Here is a 24174-nt window from a genome sequence, read left to right on the forward strand (position 1 = left end):
CATATACCATGTGATAATCTTGAAGTGATGCGATCATATAAACGTTTCGACAGAAAATCTATAAATTTCTTATCTATTCCATTTCTTTGAGTGCAAGATAACATGCAACACCAAATCCAATAACAATAATCCGAAGGCGGAAAAGAAAAATTTTAGCTCGTTCAAAAGATATTCCCAAAAAACCGAAAAATGACCCCGGAGTGCTTCGAGACCGGGATGGAATCCATAGTATTTTTGCGCTGGCGGCCTTCGGCCGCGCTTATAAAAAATTAATCTGGGTGGGTCCAACACCGGTTTGAAGACCAAAACTATATCTGCGCAAAACACTTATGTCCACAATTTTTTTTGTGGGTACAAATATCATCAACATTACAACGCGCACATGAAAATTTTCAATTGAAAATTTTCAACTTCTTTTGCAAATATCTCTTGTCCAACACAAAATATTTTACCTCCGCCTTCTTATTATTGTTGCCGAGGTCAATGCGCGTCTTTTAACACCTCTCTCGATATTTATGGACGCATATTATCAGTGTCATGCTGTCGTATAGAATTACCAAGAGTTGATGCGCTGGAAACGTTGAAGAAGTGATTCAGCTGCTATATGTAAATAAATAATAATAAATTAAATATATATCATTTAAAAATCAGCTAATTACCTTTATTTTCCATTAAAAATGCCTTTTTCCTCCAGCTTCATCCGCAAATCAACTTTTTTCTTTTTTTGTTTTGGCTTTGTTGACGAAAATTACATGTGACATTTTTCTTCTTCCATCACTTTTGACAGAAGAAATTGAAAGAACGATTGACAGTTTATGCACAGTCGGCAACAACAAAATACATGGGAGGGTTGCATTTTCGCTAATGCTTCTACCTGGTAATTGTACCATGGAATTATCGAAGTGAATTTAATTTAAAATGAAAGTAAATGAAGAGGGGCAATACAACTTTTATTTTTTATACTACGAATATTCTTATGTTATTTAGCATTTGCGTGAATAAAGAAACTAATATTTCTCTTTACTATAGTATGTATACATAAAAGCAGTGCGCGGTTGCATTTTATCTGAGTTGCCATAGTAAAATTTTATTATCAGTTATTTTTATGCAATATTTTACTTTTGGTAACTCTGTTCGATCGTCATCGTGTCGTGATCATGGTCGTTAAAAACGAGCAATGATCGGCTGATGGTGGTCCGCAAACACATTGCAAAGGAGTATTGTTAGAGTACTCCAACATGAAGAAAATGGAACACGTAATCCAACAATTTTTGCAGGGAATTCCCCTTTAGTACTTTGGCATATGATCCTCTGTGGGTGCTCCATAGAGTACTACAGTGAAACTACTCTCACGTATGTACTCTATGGAATACTCACAAACAAAGCGAGAGTGGGATCACCTACTCCTCTCCTAGGACATCGCAATGTTAATTGGAGCACATTTTTTGTATGAGTTTTGGGACACCCCTATTCTCCTAAAGGAGTATTCTTACACTATATATGGAGTACCCGCGTTTTGAAGGGTATAGCTATTAGCGATTTGTCAATACTGGCGATGCAATCACCAATAGCGAAATATCGTTCCATCACTACACATGTTTGATATTTTTTTAGCATTCCTATGATTGATTTTATTTAATTGTGGGTAACTGAGTTGAATGCAATTAATTGGCCGATTTCTGCTTACTTATTTCAAGGTGTGTATATCATATATTTTTTGAATACTCAATTAGTTCACCATTGATAAATCCATACAAAAAGATCACTGGCTCAAGCCACCTGGTAATTCTATAAGTCGGCATGACGCTTCTAATGCGCGTCCAAAACTATGGTAAAAGTCTAGCTGAGGGGTCGACTGCTAATACGCAAGCAAAAATATCGGGTAATAGTCTAGTTGAGGGGTCGACTGCTAATACGCTACCAAAAATATCGAGAGAGGTGACAAACGATGCGTCTTGACATCAGTATTAATAATCCGAAGGCAGAAAATATTTATTAAAATATTAACTCGGTCAAAAGATATTAACGAAAAACCGAAAAAAGACCCGCGGGTACCTCCGAAACCGGTGGTGGGATCCATAGTATTTTTGCGCAGAATACCTTTCTGAGTTGGCGGCCTTCGGCCGCGCTTATAAAAAATATCCCTGGGCTACGCCGTGCCAAGTCCGGGTGTGTGGTATAACCGTGGCGGTAATAGTCTTGTTGAGGGGTCGACTGCTAATACGCTACCAAAAATATCGAGAGAGGTGTCAAAAGACGCGTATTAATCTCGAGAACAATAACCCGATGGCGAAAAAGAAAAATTTTATCTATATCCGGAGATATTTGCAGTTGAAGTTGGCGATTTTCATGTGGTTGTTGTTGTGTTTGTACCCACCAAAAACACCCGGACTTGGCATAGCGTAACCCAGGGTTATTTTGGTAATAGTCTAGTTGAGGGGTCGACTGCTAATACGCTACCAAAAATATCGAGAGAGGTGTCAAACGACGCGTCTTGAGATCAGTATTAATAATCCGAAGGGTGAAAATAAAAATTTTAGCGCGTTCAAAAGATATTAACGAAAAACCGAAAAAGACCCGCGGGTACCTCCGAAACCGGGGGTCGGATCCATAGTATTTTTGTGCAGAACACCTTTCTGCGTCGGCGGCCTTTGGCCGCGCTTATAAAAAATAACCCTGGGCTACGCCATGCCAAGTCCGGGTGTGTGGTATATCCGTGGCTACCGCCACGGTGATGCACAATTTGGTAGTAGTGCAGTTTAGGGGCCCCACCCTAAAGCTGGGCCAAGATTTTCGAGTGAGCTATCAAAAGACGCGTATTAATCTCGAGAACAATAATCCGAAGGCGGAAAAGAAACCTTTTATCTCTGTCCGGAGATACTTGCAGTTGAAGTTGGCGATTTTGATGTGTTTGTCGTTGTGTTTGTACCCACAAAAAAATTGTGCATCACCGTGGCGGTAGCCACGGTTATACCACACACCCGGACTTGGCATGGCGTAGCCCAGGGTTATTTTTTATAAGCGCGGCCGAAGGTCGCCAACGCAGAAAGGTGTTCTGCGCAAAAATACTATGGATCCCACCCCTGGTTTCGGAAGTACCCGCGGGTCTTTTTTCGGTTTTTCGTTAATATCTTTTGAACGGGTAAAAAAAGTTAACTTCCGCTTTAGGATTCTTGATCTAGATGTGAATATGCGTCTTTTCATACCTCGCTCAAAAAGGCCCAATTTTAGGGTGGGCCCCTAAACTGCACAATTACCCACAATTTTGTTTGTGGGTACAAACACAACAACAACCACATGGAAATCGCCAACTTCAACTGCAAATATCTCCGGACAGAGATAAAATATTTATTTCCGCCTTCGGATTATTGTTCTCGAGATTAATACGCGTCTTTTGACACCTCACCCGATATTTTTAGTAGCGTATTAGCAGTCGACCCCTCAACTAGACTATTACCGTTATTTTTTATAAGCGCGGCCGAAGGCCGCCAACTCAGAAAGGTGTTCTGCGCAAAAATACTATGGATCCCACCCCCGGTTTCGGAGGCACCCGCAAGTCTTTTTTCGGTTTTTCGTTAATATCTTTTGAACGAGTTAACATTTTTATTTTCCACCTTCGGATTATTAATACTGATGTCAAGACGCGTCGTTTGACACCTCTCGATATTTTTGGTAGCGTATTAGCAGTCGACCCCTCAACTAGCCTATTACGTCAACTGGCAGCCGATGGTATCATTGACATCCGACCACCTGCCTATACTTATTTCGCTCGAGCGTACCGCCGACCTCATCGTCACCGAAAAACGCACTTTCATAAACTTTAAAAAAGGAAAGTGGGAAGAATATAAATCTTTTACAGACAACCTCTTTGCCGCCCTCCCTATCCCGACTGATGCCCGCCAAGGGGAGCGTGCCTTCCGCAAGGTCATTGTATCCGCCTCGGCACGTTTCATCCCCGCCGGGAGAATTCCTGAAATCCGGCCCCACTTCCCGGCGGAGGCCGCAAACTTAGCGAGAGAACGTGACCTTATAAGGCAGCTTGATCCAGGCGACCCCCAAATAAGGGATATAAACCAACGCATCAGATTGCTTGCGGATGAACACAAGCGGGCGAAATGGGGGGAGCACCTAAGAGGTTGTAACCTCTCTACCGGTGTGGGTAAACTTTGGTCCACCGTAAAGTCTCTATCGAATCCGACTAAGCACAAAGACAAAGTTTCCATCGCCTTTGGCGACAAAGTGCTGTCGGATGCGAAAAAATGCGCGAGCGCTTTCTGCCGACAATATATAATGCATTCTACGGTCGACAAAGATAGACGGAGGGCCAGCAGACACGCACATAAACACAAATTCATCGCGTCACCAATCACCATCACCGCTAAAGAGGTTGAGGTCGCCATTGGTCGCGCTGAAACATCCAAAGCAGTGGGCCCAGACGGCATAGCAATGCCGATGCTTAAAAGCCTAGTGAAAGAGGGTTTCAAATATTTAGCGCAGGTCTTCAACCTGTCTCTTTCCACCTTTGTCATACCCGAGAAATGGAAAATGGCCAAGGTGGTCCCGCTACTAAAACCTGGTAAACCAGCTAAAATAGGAGAGTCATAGCATTCGATATCTCTCCTATCGCCAGTAGCAAAGACGCTCGAAGCCATTTTGCTCCCTTATTTCCAAGCAAATTTGCAGCTAGCCTCCAATCAGCATGGCTTCAGAAAACTTCATAGCACTACCTCCGCGCTAAATGCCATTAGCACCCAGATAAATTGCGGTTTAAATCAAAACCCCCACCATAGAACAGTACTCGTAGCGCTGGACCTATCAAAAGCTTTTGATACGGCCAACCATGGCTCGTTACTGCAAGACTTGGAAGGGTCTACCCTTCCCCCATGTCTTAAAAGGTGGACCGCAAATTATCTGGGTGGTCGGCAGGCATCGGTGCAATTTAGAAACGAAACATCAAAGCCAAGGAGAATTAAACAAGGGGTGCCACAGGGTGGTGTCCTATCCCCACTATTGTTTAATTTCTACATATCTCAGCTACCTTCACCACCGGAAGGAGTCACAATCGTTTCCTACGCCGATGATTGCACAGTAATGACCACAGGCCCAGGCCCACAGATCGATGAGCTATGCAATAAAATAAACGGCTACCTCCCTGATCTCTCCAGTTTTTTCGCCTCGCGAAACCTGGCATTACCACCGACTAAATCTTCCGCGACCCTATTTGCAACATGGACGTCCCAAATGTCGACCATTTTGAACATCCGCGTCGATGGCCCTACGCTGCCGACTGTCCTACACCCCAAAATCTTGGGTATGACGTTTGATCAGGATCTACATTTTGGTGAGCACGCAGCCGCAATTGTTGCGAGAATTCAGAGCCGTAACAAAATCCTCAAATCCCTTGCTGGCAGTACCTGGGGAAAAGATAAAGAAACGCTCATGACTACATACAAAGCAATTAGCCAGCCGATTACGTGCTACGCGTCACCCATATGGTCGCCAAGCCTAAAAATTACCCACCTTGAAGCTACAGGCCTGCCAAAATACTGCTCTCAGAATTGCCACGGGCTGTCTTCTTATGTCCCCAGAACACCATCTGCATACTGAGGCGAGAATACTCCCCATCAGGGAAAGAAACGAGATGCTGACCAAACAGTTCCTGTTGAATTGAAACCTGGGCATCCCAACAGACATCTGATTGACGAGCCAGCACCGCCTAGGGGCTTAAGTAGTCATCTCCGTAAGCATTTTGAGGAAATACGGCACCTGAGAACCCAGCCGTATGAAGCGAAAAAACACAAGCAGGTCCTTGGTGAACTCCACAAACAGGCGTCGGACCTTTATGCCGGGAATTGCCCGGTGAATCCAGTACTCAAAGTAAAGTATCCAAAACTTGCGGAAGAGGAACGCATACTCCCCAGGGAAACGCGTGTCACTCTGGCTCAACTTCGTTCTGGATACTGTAACAGGTTAAACTCTTACCTATCCAGAATCAACCCCGACATACAAAATGTATGCCCCGCTTGCAATGTGTCCCCACATGACACCAACCATCTCTTTAATTGTAATGTGGAACCAACGCCTCTAACACCCCTTTCCCTATGGTCCACCCCTGTTGAAACAGCAAGTTTCCTTGGACTCCCGTTAGAGGATATTGATGACAGTTTGTGATCGGTCGCGTTTGTTAGGTGGGGCGAAGCACTGATACAACAACAACAACTAGGCTATTACCACCGTGGCTACCGCCACGGTGATGCACACATTTTTTTGTGGGTACAAACACAACAACAACCAAATGCAAATTGCCAAATTCAACTGCAAATATCTCCGGACAGAGATAAATTTTTTTCTTTTCCGCCATCGGATTATTGTTCTCGAGATTAATACGCGTCTTTTGACACCTCACTCGAAAATCTTGGCCCAACTTTAGGGTGGGTACCGTAAACTGCACTACTACCCAACATTACAACAACTACACGAAAATCGTCAACTTCATCTGCAAATATCTTCGTACAGATAAAATTTTTCTTTTCCGGATTATTGTTGTCGTGGTCAATACGCGCCTTTTGAGACCTCTATCGATATTTGGTAATAGTCTAGTTTAGGGGTCGACTGCTAATACGCTACCAAAAATACCGAGAGGGGTGTCAAAATACGCGTATTAATCTCGAGAACAATAATCCGATGGCGGAAAAGAAAAAATTTTATCTATGTCCGGAGATATTTGCAGTTGAAGTTAGCGATTTGCATGTGGTTGTTGTTGTGTTTGTACCCACAAAAAAATTTGTGCATCACCGTGGCGGTAGCCACGGTGGTAATAGCCTAGTTGTTGTTGTTGTATCAGTGCTTCGCCCCACCTAACAAACGCGACCGATCACAAACTGAACGGACGATACAAGGTGGCCGCATCGAACAGCTGATTATAACCTTTTTTATTTTATTTGATACATCAACTACCGGCGCAGTACGATTTTGACATTTGTCCATCGAATTTACAAGTACATGGAATTTTTTTTGTTTGTAGGTATGTCACCATACTCCCACCTTGTATCGTTCCGCCATGATTGTCTCATCCTTCATACTAATCGAGCAGTTACTTCTGTGTGAAAGCAAAAAATTTACGATTTCATTAGCAGGTGAAATGAGATCATTAAGATTCTGTGTGAAAACAGTATTAGTTCAAACTGCACAAACAAAAATACAGTGTACCTTTAGGTATAACATTTTCAAATTTCTAGGATAAGAAAACGTTGTGAACCTAGTTTTGCTTGATTGCAATGAAATAAAATGTATAGCGCAGTTAGGTTTTAGTAAGGGACAGTTAAAAAATTTGCGTTGTGGCAAACTCAATAATTAGTAAATGAAACTAAGCAATTGTGCTAATGCTGCTTTTATAGATGCTTACGTTTTCCCTAACAGTTTAAACTTCATACCAGAGCCTAGATTCAGTACGTGTGAGGTTTGAACTCAGACTAAAAATGAAGCGTCTTAAAAGTTTCAACTGTATAATAATTGAATACCTATCGAAATATCTAACATCAAAAATTAATGACAAAGTGTTTGCCCGAACATTCAACACTTCCTTTTTAATGCCTCGCCTAAATTATCTCCCAGGTGAAATATCATTGTTCTGCTACATTTTATTCATAGAGCAATTTTGGTGATAAGTATTCCATTGAAGTAAGTTGAAAATTATATGTGGGTAATAGATTTGCGCCAAATTTTTTTAGCAGTGTTTTGAATTTTTGTTTCAGTGAAAAAGAAATAAAAGTATCAAAACCGTGCCGAAAAATAACCAAAATTGAGAAAAAGGGACCAGCGGACCATATAGGATTGGAAAGGACCATTTTTGGTCCAAATGGACTGAAGTGGCAACCGTGTTCTCAATTGAAAGCTTCCACATCAAATACATATCCATATAAGAACTTAGACATTACGAAATACATTGTCGCGTTGTGAGGCAAAGTATTGTTGCATAAAAGCTTTTTGACCACCACAATACCACAGATTAAGTATGCAATTTCACAAAAATAATAAATATTTTCGAAGAATCACACAGAATATCCGCAGTCATTATTTACGAATTTAGAAACAATGGCAAATACGCACCTGTATAAAATATAATGTCAAAAAGTACATGCACATGGTTGTATTTCAATGCACGAAAATGCTTTAAAAACGCATGAAATTGTTAAATTAAAGTTGAAAAAAAATGATAAAAATTTTAATATAAATAAAAATCTTCTTTTAGAAACAACAAATACGCCTTATATATTCTATATATACATCAATTGGTAAGGTTTATCTCACTTTAAAATTTAAGCTAAATAATCAAAAGTTTTTTTTTTTTTTACCTGAGTCTAGAACTGTGCGTGTGAATGTGCGAATTTTCACCGATCAGCTGTTAGTTGCGCTACTTGGTAAAATTTACAATGGAAAATATTCTCTCTCAACCTCGAAAACCAATTCCCAAACTGTGTTGCAATAGTACGAAAAAAAAACATACATTTTTTGGCAAGAAATACGAAAAACGGAATAACCATAGACTGAAGTCGACGTTATGTTAAGCAGCGCATTATTGACATTCATTTCGCCTTCACATACATTTAATTATATGTAAGCCGTTTCATTTGGCAATATAGTCATAAAGGTATTTAAAAAAAGTATTTTTAAAGTAGTAGCATTAGAGGAAGTAGTAGTAGAAAAACGTACTAATGCACGTTTCGTATACAATCGTGGGAAAACGAAACCCCTTTTCAGACTTTTTGGCAGTGTTGCCGTGAGCCCAGAAAGAGATGTATCGGTTTACAAATAAAAAAAAAGGTACCAATCGCATAAACAACGACTAATTTTACCAGTTTTATTATAAACATAACTGCTTTCATTTATAAATTTCAAATTATGGAGGAATTTTCAAATTTCTTCAGCTCACATACATATATCGTTAAATCCACACTGCAAAAATTGTTGGAGCATGTGTTGCATGTGTGTTTAATTTACGGCGACCATTTTTCTAATTTTAAAACTTGCTTTGTTTATGATTTGAATCATAAAGGAACTTTTAAAATTACAACTGAAAATTCAGTTAGAGTTGTGAATCAAAAAAGCGACATTACATATTTGTGGCCTTTAGTGCGAGCGAAGCCGCCGGTAAAGGCTAGTTTATCCTACAACGCTTAATAATTTGAACATAATAAGAGCGGCGGCAGCTCTATTTTTCTCATATGTATAAGGCCAAATACTCTCTCTTTATCAATCTTATGTGTGTTTGCATATCATTCTCTTCCTGTGTTCTTCGTCCCACATACCTGCACTTGATCGTCCCTCACCTAGCACTTAAATGTGCAACCGTGCCCGTATAAGCAAAAGGCTCATACGAGTCGTTTCGCCCATCGCTGATTTAAAGCATATGGTAGCACCAAGCAAGTAGTGAATTAGATAAAATAGCTACATTCTTGTGTTCGCAGAAAGTAAACAAATAAATTATTAAATTTTACAATAATACGTAAATTTAAACAATAGAAAATAGTTGTTTGTTGTTTTATAACCATTATAGAGTGTTCTTATGTATAAAATTCTTGTGAAAGTGTTCGTATGTAGATACAAATTGATGGTAATTCTTTACGACAGCATGACACTGCTAATACGCATCTAAAAATATCAAGCATTGTAAATTTTACCAAGTAGCGCAACTAACATCTGATCGGTGAAATTCGCACATTCACACGCACAGTTCTCGACTCAATTTCAAAAAAAAACTTTAGATTATTTAGCTTAAATTTTAAAGTGAGATAAACCTTACCAATTGATGTGTAAACAGAATGAATAAGGCGTATTTGTTATTAAAAGAAGCTTTTTATTTATATTAAAGTTTTTAAAATTTTTTTTTTAACTTTAACAATTTCATGCGTTTTTAAAGCATTTTCGTGCATTGAAATACAACCATGTGCATATACGTTTTGACATTATATTTCATACTCGTTCGTGTTTGCCATTCTCATTGTTTCTAAATTCGTATACAAGGACTGCAGTTATTCGGTGTGATTTTTCAAGAAATTTATTATTTTTGTGAAATTTTACATATAATCTGTGGTATTGTGGTGGTCAAAAAGGTTTTATGCAAAAATACTTTGGCTTACAACGCGTCAATGTATTTCGTAATGTCGAAGTACTTATATGTGTATGTATTTGATGTGGAAGCTTGCATTTGAGAACACGGTTGCCATCTCAGTCCATTTGGACAAAAATGGCACTTTCCAAACCCATATGGTCCGCTGGTCCCTTTTTCTCAATTTTGGTTCTTGTTCGGCACGGATTTTGTACTTTTATTTCTTTTTCACTGGAACAAAAATTCAAAATACTGCTAATAAAATTTTCGGCAAATCTATTACCCAGACATAATTTTCAATTTACTTCTGTAAACCCATTATGTACATGTAGCTTAAGTTATTAGAAGATAAGCAATCATATTGTAAATATTGTAAAACTATCGATATGAAAATAGAGGGCAACCTTGAAAATAAATATGGTGGCCGGCACTTCCGGTAAATCTAAAGACTAGAAAAGTCGCGTTTCAACTTAATCATTAAACATCGTATAAAATAATTCAAATACCTAACCAATTTACACTTCAATGGAATTCTTACCACGAAAATTACTCTATCTATAAAATGTAGCAGAGCAGTGACATTTCACCCGGTAGATAAATTAGGCAAGGCATTAAAAAGGGAAGTGTTGAATGTTCGGGCAAACACATTGTCACTAATTTTTGATAATTGTTTTTGTTTTTATCGGCCTATTGGTAAATCATTCAAGGTTCGAATCGAGCTCAAGGCCAGAACAATAATTTTTTTCTAATGATAATTATTGTTATTTTTTAATATTTCTAAATTTTGAAAAATTGTATTTTGTTTTTGGAATAGTAAGTAGACAATTTTTCAGACGACCTGCCATAGCTGCGCAGATAGATCCATTTCGAAGGGTGCTAAGCCTTCATCATCAGTACGCTTTAGGCATGCTGCGCTAACCATTTAGCTATACAGCGGTGGTTTGTTTGACTGGCAAATTTGCTACTTCTATTCCTTTTTACCAACTATATTTATTCAGTGTTGCGCCATCTGGTGCAAATCACTGATAATGCTGGATTTTTGTTTATTGTCAATTACTTTGTTTGACATTCCCAAGTGCTCATGGTTAATTAACAATTGTTTTTGTTTTTATCGGCCTATTGATAAATCATTCAAGGTTTGAATCGAGCTCAAGGCCAGAACAATAATTTTTTTCTAATGATAATTATTGTTATTTTTAAATTTTTCTAAATTTTGAAAAATTGTATTTTGTTTTTGGAATAGTAAGTAGAAAATTTTTCAGACAACCTGCCATAGCTGCGCAGATAGATCCATTTCGAAGGGTGCTAAGCCTTCATCATCAGTACGCTTTAGGCATGCTGCGCTAACCATTTAGCTATACAGCGGTGGTTTGTTTGACTGGCAAATTATAATAATTATCATTAGAAAAAATTATTGTTCTGGCCTTGAGCTCGATTCGAACCTTGAATGATTTATCAATAGGCCGATAAAAACAAAAACAATTGTTAATAAACCATGAGCACTTGGGAATGTCAAACAAAGTAATTGACAATAAACAAAAATCCAGCATTATCAGTGCTTTTCACTGAATAAATATAGTTGGTAAAAATGAATAGAAGTAGCAAATTTGATGTGAATATTAGCAAAGTTTAAAAAACAAAGCATTTTTTCTTTGAAAATAATCTAAAGGAAGATGCACACGAGGCGTATCTTCATAGACGCGTATTAGGTACACCATAAGAAATCTTGAGGCGTAGAAAATGTAGATGCATTCCATATTTTGTACGCGTCTACGAAGCTATGTCTCGTGTGTATCTTGCCTAAGCTTAGCTTCTTCCGAGATCCAACATTTTTAATTAATAATGATGAATAACACGTGAAGCAACTAAGCTTAAGGTGACTTTTGAGTCGTTTTGGCACTTGCGTTGCGTCTACATCTGACTTTGAACACACGCGCTTTAATTGCTTCAATCTATAAGCAACGCACCGCCAACGTCAAAGCAAAACACAAAAATATAAGAATTTCTATCGTCGTTCAACTAAATAAAAACATAATTTTGTATGCATGTCGATTTCGTGATCCATCAAGAGAGACGGCAGAACATATCCTCCTGGAACGCGACGCAATCTGATGAGGGCACAATAGATCAACGGTCGCGGTGCAATCCCCAATAAATTTTCTATCTATCTTCATGTTATAAAAATAGTTGTATTTCATTTTTCCTCATGTGACAGGGGAACTTTTAACGTCCGTTATTGTAAAGTAACCCTTATTTGACGAATCACTGAAAGATTTCTTTCAAATAAAGTGTTTGTTAGCGTTCGCCGAAGATGGTGAAAACATATCAGATTTGTCAATATTATTTTAGTCCTGCTACTTTTAACACATTTATAAGATTTAAGAAGTAAGAAACATGATTAATGCTTACATTAATACGTGTTTCATTTATTTTCATTGAGGAATAAGTTCGTGAAAATAAAAAGTACGTTTTTATAAAGTGCATGTGAAGCTCCATAGATAAAATGAGTAATAGAAGGAACATTGGTTTATATATTACATTTTTAAAATGAAAATATCCTGCTAAAAAAGTAATAGAATGAACATTGGTTTGCATATTACAATTTTAAAATGAAAATCTGCTAAAAAAGGAGCAAAACCTAACTACATTTTTTCATTTTCGTACTTAACTACATTCCCTTTTGTGATTCAGGATTTCGGGCAAATTTTGAAAAAACTCCGAACATCAATTCCTTCATTATATGACATTCGACTGCCTAGTCCACTGCCTTCCACTCTATTTGCAACATAAGCTCTATTTAAGCTGTCAAACTATATAGTAAACAATGATATCAAGACGCGTATTAATCTCGACAACAATAATCCGAAACCGGAAAATAAAAATTTTATCTCTGTCCGAAGATATTTGCAGAAGTTGGCGATTTTCATGTGGTTGTTGTAATGTTGTTCTACCCACACAAAAAATAGTGGGTAACGTTTTACAAGATGGTGCACCACCTAATTTTTATCAGAAATTATCAAAGGTGGTATCAAAAGACGCGTCTCGACCTCCGTTTTTAGAATTCGAAAGCGAAAATTAAATTTTTTATTTCTGTCAAAAGATAATAGCAAAAAAGCGGTTCAAATTTTCATGTGGTTGTTTTTTTTTTTGCCAGAGTTGTTGTACACACACACACACACTAATGATGAAAGGTGTTCTGCGCGCATTTAGTTTTGATCCCCAAACCGGTGTCGGACCCACCAGGGTAATGTTTTATAAGCGCGGCCGAAGGCCGCCAACGCAGACAGGTGTTCTATGCAAAAAAACTATGAAATAGAATTACCCATAAGTGTTTCGCGCGGATATAGTTTTGACCGATGTTGAACCTACCCAGGGTAATGAATACTGATGTCAAGGCGCGTCGTTTGACACCTCTCGATATTTTTGGACGCGTATTTCCAATGTCATGCTGTCGTATAGAATTAGCAAATACTTTGGATCCCACCCCCGAGTGCAGAGTGACCCGCGGGTCATTTTTTGGGGTTTCGTTAATATCTTTGGAACGAGTTAAACATTTTATTTTCCGCCTTTGGATTATTATTACTGATGTCAAGACGCGTCGTTTGACACCTCTCTAGATATTTTTGGTAGCGTGTGGTCCCAACACCGGTTTGGAGACCAAAACTATATCCGCGCAAAACACTTATGTTCACAATTTTGTTTGTGGGTATTACAACGGGAGCGTTTCATTATTCTGGAAGACAAAATTCTGTTAATTGCAAAAAATTCTGCTTGAACAAAATTCTGCTTTTTTAAAATTCTGCTTTTTAAAAATTCTGCTTTTTCAAAATTCTGCATGTTTAATTCTGGAAGTCAAAATTCCGGAATCATGGCATGGCGTAGCCGGTGTTGGATCGGCTAAGGGTTATTTTTTTAAAGTGCGGCCGAAGGCCACCTACGCAGAAGGGTATACTACGGTTATAGCGTGCTCCGCCTACCACACCGTATGCCCTGGGTTCACACCCCGGGCAAAGCAACATAAAAATTTTAGAAATAAGGTTTTTCAATTAGAAGAAAATTTTTTAAGCGGGGTCGCACCTCGGCAGTGTTTGGCAAGCGCTCCGAGTGTATTTCTGCCATGAAAAGCTCTCAGTGAAAACTCATCTGCCTTGCAGATGCCGTTCGGAGTCGGCATAAAACATGTAGGTCCCGTCCGGCCAATTTGTAGGGAAAATCAAGAGGAGGACGACGCAAATTGGAAGAGAAGCTCGGTCTTAGATCTCTTCGGAGGTTATCGCGCTTTACATTTATTCTTTTTATTTATTTAAAAAAATAATAAGCGCCGCAGGTGTAAATTTGGAATAAAAAATCGAGCGATTTTGTATTCCAAATTCTCAATTCTTTATAAAATGTAAATTTTCTATTTTTTCGTGAAATATACGGAGTTGAAACTGTTTAAAACATTTTTCATTCGGTACTATTTAAAGAAGGGATGGGCCTATTTTCGGCTCCTAAATCAGTTTCAGTGCCAGCTAGTTCAGTTTGGGGAGTTAGGGGAGTAAAAAAATACATTGGAAATATCGTACGCTTCGTCTCAAATGATATTCATCGCAAGAAGGTTGCGGAAACACTTAAAAACTGATATGAAAATATCATTGTTTACTATATAGTTTGACAGCTTAAATTGATGTTATGTTGCGAATAGAGTGGAAGGCAGTGGAGTAGGTGTAAGGTAACCCTTATGATAAGTGTTGAGTGACCATAACATCAATCATTAAATATTAACCACATCACTCACAATGAGGGTTATCTTAGCAAACGGCACTTTGAATGACGCCAGAATTTTTGCGCGTTCAAAGTGTCCGGTTGTAATTTTTGATTGCTCCGCCGATATAAAATATATTGTGACGAAATACCTTAATAAGTGCTTCAGTATTTTAATAAAAGAACATTAAATAAAAGTGTCGAGTTTCTTTTTATTTGTTTCGGTACCCCATCATCGCTTTCCTGCCTTTCTTAGAAAGAAATAACAATAACAATAACGTGAATGCAGACCTGTGGAGCAACTACCAAATTGGAACAGCATAATACTTGTGGCGAAGCTGCATGTCGGCAGCGCGTGCAATGGTGAGGATAAAAAAAGAGATGACCACGAGGGTCATCTTACATGGCGACCGTTTTCATGCCTGCGGCAAAAGGTGGCGCCGGGGAAGAAAATATTCCCTGTAGTACAAAATCAAGTTAACTCAAGATTTTTAAAATAAAAAGTGCGGTGGTGGTTGTGCCAAGAAAAGAAATAACTTTATACACACAAAATAAATAAGACGATACATATTACAAAAATGTTTATTACGAAAAGTTACATGAAGTAACATCTAATTTAATTTTGCATTATTTAAAAAAAAAATTTACAAAAGCTACAAAAAAAATACAAAAATATATAAAATTCCAAAAAAAAAATGTACATAAAATCTCAAAAACACAAAAAAAAGTTATAAAATTACAAAATTTCAAAAAATACAAAAAAAATATAAAAAGCCTACAAAAAACCTTACAAAATTACAAAAAGACTAAAAAAAAAAAATTACAAAATTTCAAAAAGACTACAAACAATTTTTAATAGAATTTCAAGATTACGAAAATCATAAAATTTCAAAAACTACAAAAAAAATATAAAATTTCAAAAACTACAAAAAAAGTATAAAATTTCAAAATCTACAAAAAAAAGGTTATAAACTACAAAAATTAATATAATTTCAAAAAAAAAAAAAACTTTTAAATGGTAAATAAAAACCAAAATTACATATAAAAAAGTGGACTTTTACAAAAGAAACCTATAAACAAAAGTTGCGGTGGTACATGCATAAATACATATATATGAACAGAAAATTTGAACTTTTGAAAATGCTGTACCACGCCATAAATCATAACCACCCGCTACGTCTTTAAAACGCACTACCGTTAATAGCGGTAAAATCACGCCATTTACTCAATACTATCAACTCAACCAGAAAATACATAGCGAAAGAAAGAGAGGGAGAAAAAAACCAGTTGGCAACAGCATCACCTTTCATCATCAGCAAAAGGTGAAAAAAATACCAACAACAAATTTCAACAATATACAATCGAAGGCAGCAAGCAAAGAACACAAAGAGCGGTACAGTAGAGTAGATTAGTACATATATACGTATATATCTAATATTTGGTTTCTGTGTATAAGTTGACACTTTGCTTCTGTTCGTAATCTTCTTCAATATCTGTATACTATGCATGTAGCAAATCAATTTGACACTTTGGCTTTGTACATATGTACCTTTTCTATAAACCAGGGATGCACCTTAACGTTAAGCTAATCGTTTATCAAAAAATTTCCACCGTTTCCGTTGAAACACTTCGAAATATTATCGATAAAGAAATTATCAAGATAAATTGTATCTCGTTTTTAACCGAAACGAAAAGCTTTCGTTAACGTTAAAAACGTTAACAAAAACGTGATACTTTATGTTTGAATTGTGCTGGCAATGCTATAGCCATGGTGAAGCCGTAAGGTGGTAACAACGAGCGCACATACACACACAAACTCCATATAATTTGTTTGTGTAATTCGTTGGTGGTAATGTCAAAAACACTCTGAGAAATGTTCGTACTGTCAAAATTCATGAGAAAAGTTGCAATCAGCTTGGCTATTGCTTTCACCTTTAATGACTCCGCCATCAATCAGCTTTGCCAGCATAGTTTGAAATTAATAATGAACATAAACGATTTGATTCCGTTTTGATATGGCAGAAAACGAAACGAAATCATTTCGTTAATTTGACGTTTTTAACGTTAATAAACGAAACGAAATGACTTTGTTTCGTTTATTAACGTTAATTATCGTAACGAAATGATATCGGTTCGTTCGTTAAGCATGCCTGCTATAAACATTTGTATACTATGCATGTAGCAACAATATTTCGAAACTTTTCTGATTTACAAAAAAAAATTTTTTAATTGCATACCACAATTACCGAGTGAATGAATAGTTTAACCCTATTTTTGTATAAACAGTGCCTATCAGCGTTAACCTTAAAATTTTTCGATTTTTTTACAAAACAACTTTTATACCTCCAAAACATTTTCAATAAATGTAATAAAGTTTTCAGATTTCAGTTGTCAAATGTCAGATCTTGATCCCAATTTCAAAGACTTACGTTTTAATTTCACTAAAGCTACTAAACGAGTTTTAAATAACCGATCTATCTCAGCGAAAAAGTCAATAGAATATGAAGATGCTTTAATTAAAAGCTATAACGAAATTATAAAACAAGTAAATTCATATTTTGAGAATCGAGATAAGCCTAGTTCAATAATCGAAAGTTTGTCAAAGTGCAGAGGACAACTTACTAAATGTTTTTCTAGAATTAACTGCCATATAAAAATACCCAAAGATCTTTTTGAATTAATACAAGGAAGCGAATTAAGTTCTGATTTTGACGCTGAGGAAGAATTCTCTGACGCACCAACAACTTCAGCATACAAAGCTAGTATTATTAAAAAAAGTAACGTATCTTTTCTTGATGATTTCGCTGGATTTTCCAATTCACTTCACAATAATAATTTAGATACAATTAGCGAAGAACAACCAACAATGGCGACTCCAAAGCAAAAGAAAACTTTTATTACTATGTGTGCATCCATAATTAGAGAAAACTACAGCGGCGATCCGCGTTCACTTGCATCCTTTATAGATAAAATAGTTTTGATAGAAGATTTGATGAAAGAAAATTTGACAAATACTTTCAGTTCGTTCATAAAATCCAAGCTAGAAGGGAAAGCGCGTGAGGCAATTCCAAATGAAGTAACAACAATTCAACAAATAAAAGATGCGTTAAAAGGTAGAATAAAACCTGACAACTCGAAAGTTGTTGCAGGAAAAATTGCATCTTTAAAAGATTTTAATAATAATCATACTGAATTCGCCAAACGTGTTGAGGAACTTTACGATGCTTTAGAACGATCATTAGTTATAGAAGGAATGACGCAGGAAAAAGCGAACGAGTTGGCAGTCGAACAAACCGTCAACGTTTGTCGGCTTAACACTCGCTCAGACCTAGTAAAATCTATTTTAGCGTCAACTACGTTTACTGATTCTAAGGATGTAGTTGCGTGAATGATCGTAGAACAAAATAACCAAGCAAGTGAAAGGCAGGTATTAGCGTTTAGATCGCGTTATAACAGTCAAAATAGTAGTTTTCGAGGTAACTTCAGGTCAAATCAATATAATAGGACCAACTTTTCGAGGTACAACAACAATTTTAGCAGAAACAACAATAAAAGTTATAGGAACAATAACGACAATAATCATGGCTCGCGAGGTAATGGTAATTATCGTAATAACAATAGTAACAGACCCGCAAACAGAAACAATAATACAAACAATAACAACAAAAATCGACGTTCAAATACAACAAATAACGCTAGTGTTCGGACTTTAAACGCGAACAGCCCTCAGGAGCGAACACTGGGGGACCAGAATCTGAATTAAATAACTTTTTACAAAATAAATCAATTTATTGTCTAAATCTGAACTACTCAGATTTTATCGAATTGAATTGCAATGACTCTTTTAAAACATGCACTTTCTTAGTAGATACACAGGCTGATATATCAATTATAAAACTTTCAAGTTTAAAACAAAATACTCCCATAAATGACAACAATATCATAAATATAACGGGTGTTACGACAGATACAGTTTCAACATTGGGTACCATTAAAACAGACCTTTTTTATTCAAATTTTTCAATTCCACATACTCTAAATGTAGTAGATGACAAATTCAACATACTGGCAGATGGTCTTTTAGGCAAAGACTTTTTGAAAAAATACAATTGCATAATAGACTATGCAAACGAGAGCATAATTCAATCAATTTTACATAATACAACCGATAATACATTGGTAATTCCTCCTAGATGCGAAGTTTATCGCTTATTTAAGCTGAAAAAATCTAAACATCCAGTTTTCATAGACGCACAGAAAATTTTTAGTGGTGTGTTCACCGCAAAGTGTATAGTTGACACCAACAATCCGATAATAAAAGTTTTAAACGTCACCGATGAGGTAAAATACATTAGAAATTGTAACATAGTTACGGATGAAATCACCAACTATAATGTATATAAAACCAATGATATTTCAAAAGATTCGAAAAGATTAGAGGAATTAAAGTCAATTTTAGAAAAACAAATGCCAAATTATGCCAAACCAAAACTTCTCGATTAATGTCTAAAATATGACGACGTGTTTGCACTAAAGACTGACCGTATGACGCTTAACAACTTGTATGAGCAGAAACTACGATTAACAGATAAAAATCCTGTTTACATAAAAAATTAACGCTTACCATATTGTCAGAGAGAGGAAATCAATAGAAAATTTGATAATTTATTACAAAATGATTTTATAGAACACAGTTATTCCAACTATAATAGCCCATTGATACTTGTGCCAAAGAAAAATCCAAATGGACAGAAATCCTACCGCATGTGTGTCGACTTTAGAGCCGTAAACAAAAAATTGATAGCAGACAAATTCCCACTTTCACGAATAGACGATATTCTGGATAATCTAGGCAGAGCCAAATATTTTTCTACATTGGATTTGTATTCAGGTTTTCATCAAACCCCATTAAATAAAGATTCTAGAGACATCACCTCATTCAGCACTGATCGTGGCGCTTTTGAATGGAAAGTTTTACCATTCGGTTTAAACGTAGCTCCGAATTCATTCTCAAGAATGATGTCAATTGGCTTTTCAGGAATTTCTCCCATCAAGCCTTTCTATATGTCGATGATCTTATAGTCATTGGGTGTAGCGAAGCTCACCATCTTAAAAATTTAGAACAAGTCTTTTAAACATGCAAACAATTTAATTTGCGTCTAAATCCATAAAAATGCAACTTTATGCGCTCAGAAGTCACTTTCCTAGGACACAAATGCTCATCAAAAGGTATACTTCCAGACGATTCCAAAATAATTGCAATAAAAAAATATCCGAAACCTTGTGATAAAGAGTAAGACGATTCGTGGCATTCGCCAATTACTTCGAAGGTTCATACCAAATTTTGCTTCATTAGCAGCACCTTTAAATAAACTTAGCAGGAAAAGAGTAGAATTTAAATGAGATGAGTCATGTGATACAGCATTTGAAAAACTTCGAAAATATCTAATTTCTCTTCAAATTCTCCAATTCCAAAAAGGAATTTATAATTACAGTCGACGCTTCAAAAATTGGTTGTGGTGCCATTTTAAGTCAAAATAAAGATGGCATTGACTTACCAATTTGTTTCGCATCCAAATCATTTAATAATTCAGAACAAGAAATCAATAATTGAGTTAGTGCTTTTAGCTATATTTTTTGCAATAAAACAATTCAGATCATAAGTTTATGGCACACACTTTACGGTCAAGTCCGATCATCGTCCATTAGTTTACTTGTTTAATATGAAAGACCCCTCTTCAAAACTTTCACGTATTAGACTTGAACTCTCAGAATACAACTTCACTATTGAATACATAAAGGGTAAAACGAACGTAGGCGGAGATGCACTCTCTCGCATCACAATAGAAGAAATTAAAAATTCAGGAAAATCAATTTTAGCGGTACAGACTAGATCACATGCAAAACAAGAACAACTAACGCAACAACAAATAGGCAAAGAAGAAAAAGTTAAAGAAAATATAAAATTACAAGTTTATGACAATTTTTCAAACAAATTTTCAAAGAAAAGACCCAGAGTAAAATCCCAAATAAATTATGACAAAAGTGGTAAAATTACAAATTTTGAGATAAATGCGCATTTAAAACACAAAAAAATTGAGTTAATTAAAGTTGCGTGTGCTAATAAAATAATACATTTAGATGAATTACTTTTGATGCTCCAAAAAGAAGCTGGCAAGCGCAATATTAATATAATTGAATTGCAAAAAAATGATAATCTTTTTAAATATTTTTCGATATCAGATCTGAAAACGACTGGGAATAAAATTTTAAAACATTTAGAAATCATCCTAACCGAACACGTAGAAACTGACAGACGAAGACAAAAAACAACAATTGATAACAATTTACCATACCGACCCAATTTTAGGAGGACATTTCGGTAGCAAAAAAGTTTATGCAAAACTCAGAACCAAACATTATTGGAAAGGCATGACGCGCGATATAGCGAAATTTGTTAAAAAATGCGAAAAATGTCTTTTGAACAAGGTTAAGCCAAAAACAAAAGAAAATTTAGTCCTAAACGAAACACCCTGTAAGCCATTCGACATTGTTGTTATTGACACAATAGGACCTCTACCTCAATCCGATAATGGTAACAAGTTCGCTGTCACCATTATATGCGATCTCAGCAAATACTTAGTAACGGTTGCAATACCTTATAAAAGTGCAAAAACGGTTGCATCAGCTATTTTTGAAAATTTCGTACTAATATATGCCATTATGAAAACAATTAAAACTGATTTAGGTACCGAATACAAAAATGAAATTTTTTCAGAGTTAACAAAATTATTAAAAATAGAACATAAATTTTCCACAGCGTACCATCATGAAACTCTTGGCACAGTAGAGCGAAACCACAGAATTTTCAATGAATATTTAAGATCTTTTCTAAATCCCAATTTTTCCGACTGGGATGTTTACTTGAAATATTTCACTTTTCTTCATAACACAACAACAAACCCAGTATTCGATAATGAATTCTCACCATATGAATTAGTCTTTGGCAAAGCAGCTAATTTACCAAAGGACCTGCAAACCGATAAAATAGGCCCAATTTACAACATAGAAAACTATTCGAAAGAAGTTAAATTTCGTTTTCAAAAAACTCACGAATTAGCAAAAAAAAACCGTTACAGAACACAAATTAAAAAATCAAACCGGATATAACAAAAGTTCTCAACCAATATCTGTCAAGGTGTTTGACAAGGTATTGCTTGAAAAAGAACCCCGCGACAACCATAGTAATATTTATATTGGCCCTTATACCGTAATAGGTATTGACGGTGTTAACGTCAAATTAATTGATGACGAAACGAAAAAGAAAAAATAGTACATAAAAATAGAATAAGAAAAATTAAGTAAATTAAATTTTTAAATTCAAAGATAATTTAAAGTTAATTTCTATTGTTAAATTAGAAATAAAATTTTTTTCTTCGAATTTGAAAAAAAGAAAATGAAATCAAATAAATTTAAACAATCATTAAAACTTAAGAACTTAATTCATACAGTACAGTAGAATTAAAAAGTTTTTCTAATTAAAAAAAATTAAATTTAAGTCCTACTTTAGAAATAGACTTGTAAATTTCAATTTTAAAAGACTGTTAATTTTTTTTAAGATGAAGTACATCACCATTGGGACAAAAGAATTTGGCCAATTCTTCTCTTCCAAAGGGGGATGATGTAAGGTAACCCTTATGATAAGCGTTGAGTGACCATAACATCAATCATTAAATATTAACCACATACATTTTTTTGACCACATCAATCACTCTCAATGAGGCTTACCTTAGCAAACGTCACTTTGAATGACGCCAGAATTTTTGCGCGTTCAAAGTGTCCGGTCGTAATTTTTGATTGCTCCGCCGATATAAAATATGTTGTGACGAAATACCTTAATAAGTGCTTCAGTATTTTAATAAAAGAACATTAAATAAAAGTGTCGAGTTTCTTTTTATTTGTTTCGGTACCTGATCATCGCTTTCTTGCCTTTCTTAGAAAGAAATAACAATAGCGTGAGTGCAGACCTGTGGGAGCAACTACCAAATTGGAACAGCATAATACTTGTGGCGAAGCTGCATGTCGGCAGCGCGTGCAATGGTAAGGATAAAAAAAGAGATGACCACGAGGGTCATCTTACATAGGCAGTCGAATGACATATAATGAAGGAATGATGTTGGAAGTTTTTTCAAAATATGCCCAAAATCCTGAATCACAAAAGGGAATGTAGTTAAGTACGAAAATGAAAAAATGTACTTAGGTTTTGCTCCTTTCTTAGCAGGAGATTTTCATTTTAAAAATGTATAAAAACCAATGTTTATGCTATTACTTTTTTAGCAGAAGATTTTCATTTCAAAAATGTAATATATAAACCAATGTTCATTTTATTACTCATTTTACCTATGGGGATTGCCATATACTTTACAATAACATGATTTTTATTTTTACGATTTATTCCTCAATGAAAGTAAATGAAGCACGTCATTAATCATGTTTTTTACTTCTTACTTTATGTTAAAACATAATTCTGTGTTAAAAATAGCAGAACTAAAATCTCAATGTCATAGTACTTTTATATAATAAAAATGATTTTATGCATGCAAACATTTTATACCTATGCATTATATATTAACATTTCCTTTATATAAGGTAATAATTCCAGGGGCCGTTTTCACCATCTTCGGATAACGCTAACAAGCAATTTATTTGAAAGAAATCGTTCAGTGATTTGTCAAATAAAGTGTCACTTTGAAATAAAGCACGTTAAAAGTTTCCATGCCACAGATAGATCGAAAATTTATTGCGGATTGCACTGCGACCATTGGTCTGTTGTGCCCCCATCAGATGGCGTCGCATTCCAGTAGGATATGTTCTGTCGTCTCTGCAGATCGATCACAAAATCGACATGAAAACAAAATTATGTTTTTATTTAGTTGAACGGCGATAGAAACTAGGATATTTTTCAGAAAATGCAGGAAAAATCAAGAATTTATGGACAACTTGAAAAACTTAAGTTTTTTAATTATTTGTGTGCTGCTTTGACGTTGGCGTTGCGTTTCTTATGGATTGGGAACATAGTAATTAAAGCGCATGTGTTCAAAGTCAGATGTGTGCAACGCAAGCGCCAAAACAACGCAAAAGTCGCCTTAAATGTCGTTGCTTCTCGTGTTATTTATCATTATTAATCAAACATGTTGGATCTCGAAAAAAAATTAAACTTAGGCAAGATACACACGAGGCGTAGCTTCGTAGACTTTTTAAACGATAATTTTTATTTCAATTAATAATTTAAATATTATATATGTATCAATAATATCTGTATA

The 24174-nt window shown here is 35.8% G+C and overlaps 1 protein-coding gene across 3 annotated transcripts in view; it reads left to right on the forward strand.

Moving 5' to 3' along the window:
- Positions 1–1532: 1532 nt before the first annotated feature.
- The window catches only part of SCAR (wiskott-Aldrich syndrome protein family member 3 SCAR), a 429470-nt gene continuing 406828 nt past the window's right edge, over positions 1533–24174 (forward strand). For all 3 annotated transcript variants that reach the window (XM_067766214.1, XM_067766213.1, XM_067766212.1), the window contains exon 1: positions 1533–1697. The gene's annotated coding sequence lies outside the window, so the exon portion shown is untranslated. The remainder of the gene's footprint in view (positions 1698–24174) is intronic.

This window comes from Eurosta solidaginis, chromosome 2 (genome assembly GCF_040869045.1).
Source record: "Eurosta solidaginis isolate ZX-2024a chromosome 2, ASM4086904v1, whole genome shotgun sequence".
Lineage (NCBI taxonomy): Eukaryota > Metazoa > Arthropoda > Insecta > Diptera > Tephritidae > Eurosta > Eurosta solidaginis.